General features: G+C 50.5%; 1 protein-coding gene across 1 annotated transcript in view; it reads left to right on the top strand.

Moving 5' to 3' along the window:
- NTM (neurotrimin) overlaps positions 1–6,000 on the top strand; it is a gene marked incomplete at its 3' end in the record, with an annotated part of 577,786 nt that overhangs the window by 109,718 nt on the left and 462,068 nt on the right.

Genomic DNA, 6,000 nt, shown 5'->3' with positions numbered 1-6,000 from the left:
CACTTCCCCGTGGTCTTGGGACTGGCGTGGCTCCGGGCGCATGATCCACAGATCTATTGGTCTCAGAACTTGGTCACCTTCCCAAGTTTGCAGTGCGTGGACCACACCCGCCATATCTGTGCCGGCCAGGTGGAGGGTTCCCCAGGGGTTTCCTTGCCTCCCGAACTGTCCGACTTTGCTGACGTGTTCAGCGAGTCAGAGGCGGACCAATTACCCCCGCACAGGCCCTACGACTGCTCCATTGACCTAGTCCCTGATGCGCCTCTCCCAGTGGGGCGTTTGTACTCCATGTCGGAGCCCGAGTTGGCTGCATTGCGGGACTTCCTGACAAAGAACTTGGCTCGTGGTTTCATCCGGCCCTCGTCCTCGCCAGTGTCTGCGCCCGTGCTCTTCGTCAAAAAGAAGTCGGGCGAGTTACGGCTTTGCTGTGACTACCGGAAACTCAACGCTATCACGGTGCGTAACCGCTACCCGCTGCCCCTCATCCCCGAGCTCTTGGACCGACTCCGGGAGGCTAAGATCTTCACGAAACTGGACCTGCGTGGAGCTTACAACCTCGTCAGGGTTCGGCCGGGTGATGAGTGGAAGACGGCGTTTGGTACTCGCTATGGACATTTCGAGTACACGGTGATGCCGTTTGGCCTGACCAACGCCCCCGCTGTGTTTCAGCATTTTATGAATGACATCTTTCGGGATCTGTTGGACCAGTTTGTTGTGATTTACCTGGACGACATCCTGATTTACTCCCCGTCGCGTGAAGCGCATCATCAGCATCTCCGTCAGGTCCTGCAGCGCCTCCGGAAACATCGGCTGTTTGCCAAGTTGGAGAAGTGCCAGTTCTACCAGGTGACCATTGATTTCTTGGGTCACCGCATTTCTCCTGAGGGCATCGCCATGGAACCGAGTAAAGTTGAGTCGTTGCAGAGTTGGCAACCCCCGCGTCGCGTGAAGGATATTCAGCGACTTCTTGGATTTGCCAACTACTATCGGACATTCATCCCTGGCTTTGCTGCCTTGACAGCCCCCCTCACCCGGCTCCTGCAGAAGAAGACTCGGTTCCAGTGGAACGCCCCCGAACAACAGGCGTTCCAAGCTTTGAAGGACGCCTTCATGAAGGAGCCCATCTTGAAGCATCCTGACCCGCAACGGCCGTTTGTCGTGGAGGCGGACGCCTCCGACATTGCCATTGGGGCCGTGTTGCTCCAGGCAGCGACGCCCAACGGTACCCTTTTCCCTTGCGCGTATCACTCTCGGAAATTGAATCCCTCGGAGCGCAACTATACCATCTGGGAGAAGGAGCTGCTGGCCATCAAGGCGGCGTTCGAGGCTTGGAGGCATCATCTGGAGGGGGCGCGGCATCAAATCGAGGTCCGGACGGACCACAAGAATCTGGAAAGCCTGCAGACCGCTCGGAATTTGAACCAACGCCAGATCCGGTGGTCCCTCTTCTTTGCGAGGTTTGACTTCCGGGTGCGGTACATACCAAGCGGGCACAACCAGAGAGCGGATGCTCTGTCCAGGAAGCCCGAGTACACCCGAGTGGAAGACAAGCTTCCGCCCAGGACCGTGATCCCCGTCGAGTCTTTTGCTGCGGTGCGGGAGCCGGTGGATATACGGGCTCGGATCCGGGAGGCGCAGCAGCAGGAGGCGTGGGTGGCTCAGCGGAAGGAAGAGGTGGGGCCAGATTCGCCTTGGTCGGTCACGGATGGACTCCTGTATTATCGTGACCGGCTCTATGTTCCAGGAGGGCCACTCAGGGGACTCGTCCTCAGCCAATGTCATGATAACCCGGCTGCGGGGCATTTTGGCCTGTTCAAGACTCTGAACCTGGTCTCCCGTACGTTCTGGTGGCCCCGAGTCCGACACGATGTCCAGTCGTATGTCACCTCCTGCGTCCCATGCAGGCAGGCCAAGTCAGCGACAGGGGCCCCGCCTGGTTTACTGCAGCCTTTGCCAACGCCCAAGAGACCCTGGGGGGCTGTGTCCATGGACTTTCTGACGGATCTACCCCCATCCTCCGGCTTCACGACAGTGTTTGTGGTGGTGGACATGTTGACCAAGATGGCGCACTTCATCCCCTGTCACGGCTTACCGTCAGCTCGCGCCACTAGTCGCATGTTCATCCAACAGGTGTTCCGGCTGCACGGCCTTCCCGATAGAGTCGTCTCCGATAGGGGGGCCCAGTTTACAGCCCGCTTCTGGCAGGAGTTGATGCGGGCGTTGGACATTAAGGTTTGCCTCTCGTCCGCGCATCATCCTCAGACCGACGGGGGTACCGAGAAGGTCATCGGCATCTTAGAGCAGTATCTGCGCTGCTACGTTAACCTGCAGCAGGACAATTGGGTGGACTATTTGGCCATAGCCGAGTTTGCCTTTAACAACTCGCAGCACACCTCCACGCAGATGACACCGTTCTTGGCCAATGTGGGTTATCACCCCCGGTTTTTCCCCCTTTCTCCCGTGGACTCACCGGAGCCGGCAGCGAACGAATTCATGGCGGAGTTACAGGCGATCCATCGGTTGGTGCGACGGCAGCTGGAGAAGGCCAAGGCCGACTACAAGAGGTTCGCCGATCGGTCGAGAAGGGATACGCCTCCACTATCGGTGGGGGATCGGGTCTGGCTGTCCACCAGGAACCTACCATCCACTCGGCCGGCGAGGAAGCTGGACCACCGTTACCTTGGACCGTTCCCAGTCGAGGCCGTCATCAACCCGGTCGCCTATCGTTTAACTCTGCCACGTTCCCTGCGCGTGCACCCCGTCTTCCATCGGTCCTTGTTGGTCCCCGAACAACCGGCTTGTCCACTTCGCCAAGCGGAACCTCCCCCATCAGGACCTCGTGATGGCGACAGCACCCCCGAGTACGAGGTCGCCAGCATCAGGGATTCCCGCTGGCTGAAAGGTCGCTTCCAGTACCTGATCGAGTGGAAAGGGTACGGGCCGGAGGACTTCACATGGGAAGACGCGACCGCCGTTCATGCCCCTGCGTTGGTGACTGCGTTTCACGAACAGTTCCCATCCCGACCGCATCCGGATCGGCAGACCCGGGGGAAGGGCCCTGCGGTGCGGGATAGTGTTGTGACTCAGGGTCAGCCTGTGGGTCCGACAGCCGGCTCCGATGTATCGGAGGACTCAGATGTGGGGGAGGAGGGAAACGAACCGGCTGATGATGATTTGGAGACTTTGCAGAGTCCTCAGCCGGGAACCTCTGCTCAGCTGTGTGAGCCCGAGAGTGCGGAGGATGATGACCCACAGCTGGCCCTGTTCAAGGACGCCCGACGCAGGAGGCAGTCGAGCAGGGACAAACAAAGGAAGGCTATGGGACTCCTCGGGAGGAGGCACAGGGAGACCACGCCCTGAGCTCTCTATAAAAGGAGTGTTTGGGGAGGGGCTGGTTGCTGAAAGCAACTCTTTTGCTTGAGAAGATAAGCTCTTGTGTGTTTACTATTAAATCTTGGCAGAAGCCTTTTAGCCTTGGACGCTTTCCAGTCTCTTCTTTTGATTAGGGGTGCGAGAAGAGGGCTGGTTCAGAACAACAGGAAGCTATTTCTTTGTATCTTTTTTCTTCTAGTATTTTCCCCTTTCTTGCACTTTTAGCTTTCTCCTTGATTTCTTCCTATTTCTTTATATTAGTCCACATTAGTTTTTAATCATCCTTTAAAAAAAACTTTATTGAAAATTTGTATGAAAAAAATAGGATCCACCAACTGTTCTCCTCTATTGGTGTTAATATTGAGGCTCTACCCATTTAGGAAGAGCACAGAACTCACAATTTACCAATTTCTGGAACCTAACTGTGAATGTCAACTTGCACACATTCTCACATTGTTTATTTCTAGACTGATAAATAGCCCTAAAACATTTGTCCTCTTTATGCCATCTTTCTTCTCTTTAGCACATTTAAAATGAAACAGCATTAAAGAGCTCCCTTTAAATCACTTTGAGACCTTGCCAATTTTGATTAATAGCAGTTCTGATTAGTAAAACTTTGCAAAAGAAAGACACCTTTTTTTTCCATAATCCTAAATGGACAATGAGCTAATTGTGGAAGTTAAATATAGAAAATGTACAACACCAATACAGTATATTATGCCAAGGGAAAAGAGAAAGTATTCCTTCTATAGTTACCAGATGCCTAGTTTAATTTCAAATCTCTGTTATCTTGCCAAAATGTTCCTTTGCATTTCTCTCCTCCTGAAAGCTATTCATTCTTTTATTGATTACTTAGAAAATGCTTATCATCAAGCAGGTACATCTCCTAGAAGGTTTTATTGCAAAAGAGATAGTGACATTTTACAGACCTATTCACTCTTCCTCTTTTTTTTTTCCAGAATACATTTGTAGGTGACTTACAGATTGTATCTGTATATATTATTCGAATCTCAGAAGGGAATGGCTAGCTGGTGAGAGCTAAAGAGCTCGAAATAGCTATACTAGTCTCCCTTTAATTCTTTGTCAATAAATTTAAATTTAACACACAGACACACACACACACACACACACACACACACACACACACACACACGGTGGTGAGGATGGCTGAAAAGATTATTGGCAGTTCCCTCCCTTCCATCCAGGACATAGCACATAAGCGTTGCTTGAGTAGGGTCCGCAAGATTGTTTTGGACACTACATATCCTCTCCACGACCTGTTTTCTTGGGGGGGGGGGCTTCATGGTATCCAAAGCAGAACATCCAGATTCAGTCACAGTTTTGTTCCATGCAGTATTAACCTTGTGAACTCTAGAGCTTCCTCCTTCCGTTATGTATTCAAGATGGACAGTGATTAATATTTATGTTACTTGTACATAAGGGTTGTAGGTGTATACATATGTTGTTTATAATATGTTCACTTGCCCCAGATCCTGCCTACCTAGCTGTTCAAAAGCATGCAAATGCAAGTAGATTAATAGGTACCACTTCAGTGGAAAGCTAACAGCCTTCTGTGCATTTTGGGCTCATAGTCATGCTGGTCACATGACCATGGAAGCATCTTCGGATGCTTCTGAATTTTGGAAGCAGGAAAGCTCATATAAGTTTCCCAGATGGAGTAGGCTGAAAGTGCCCTATTCTTAGTCCAGCTGTCTTTCCTTTTACAGCTCAATAACGGCCAGCTTCAAACTTTAGAAGCCCCATGAAGTGTTACTGTGCCTAGCCCTTCTTGCCACAGATTGGTTTTCCTGATTTTAATCCATTCATTTTCATGGGCAAGGTGCTAACGATTGGAGAAGGGAGGAGATGTTACACTTGGTCTGACGTTTTTCCCCCTTATCTATGTAATGAAATTATCAGTCTTCTCATTAGCCTTATCAGTACCTAATCCTGCCTTTGAATTCGGCTACACTCGTGGTCTCCATGATTCCTAGCAGTGGCGAGGTTAATTGTCTTTTTTTGGGTATGAAAGAGAAACAGTAACTGTAGCAGCTTTTTAAATTGCCGTCTTTCATCTTAATTGAAATGTCTTTGTTTTCACCTTAAATGGAAGCTGTTTGGGTCCGTCCTTGGTACATCATACCTTTATTTTCACATTGAGTTAATCAGCTTCTATAGGGGGATTGTGTTGGCTTATCAGAAGGAATACAGGAAACGTTGTGAGCTCGAGAGAACAGCAAGCATTAGGAATCCTCACCCAAATAGCAGGATCCGTCTTGCTTCGATAGCATCTCCTATCAATGATCTTAGAGGAAAATTGAGGAGATCACCAAACCACATTTTCTGAAAGTAAGCAGAGAGGCGGCTGGTCTCAATTCCATTCAAGTCAGTCTGTATAATCTGCAGAACGTATCGGCTAAAATAATCTCTTAAACCAACAGGGTCACACCTGATGTCCAGGGGCATCAAGTAAAATGAGGCAGCCACTTCAAGATGTTGATGCTGGAGAATGAAGGCAAGCTGTTGTCATATAGCAGGCTGCGTAGTGCAACTGTTTTTGCAGTCCTGGGCTGCTTTTCCAGCCGTTCTACTGTTAATGCAAGATTTAAGTGCCTATTAGATTTGCAA

Source organism: Vipera berus (genome assembly GCF_964194415.1).
Source record: "Vipera berus genome assembly, chromosome: 8".
Taxonomy (NCBI): domain Eukaryota; kingdom Metazoa; phylum Chordata; class Lepidosauria; order Squamata; family Viperidae; genus Vipera; species Vipera berus.
Note: the sequence above shows the minus strand (reverse complement) of the source record. Positions and strands in the feature narration are given on the sequence as shown.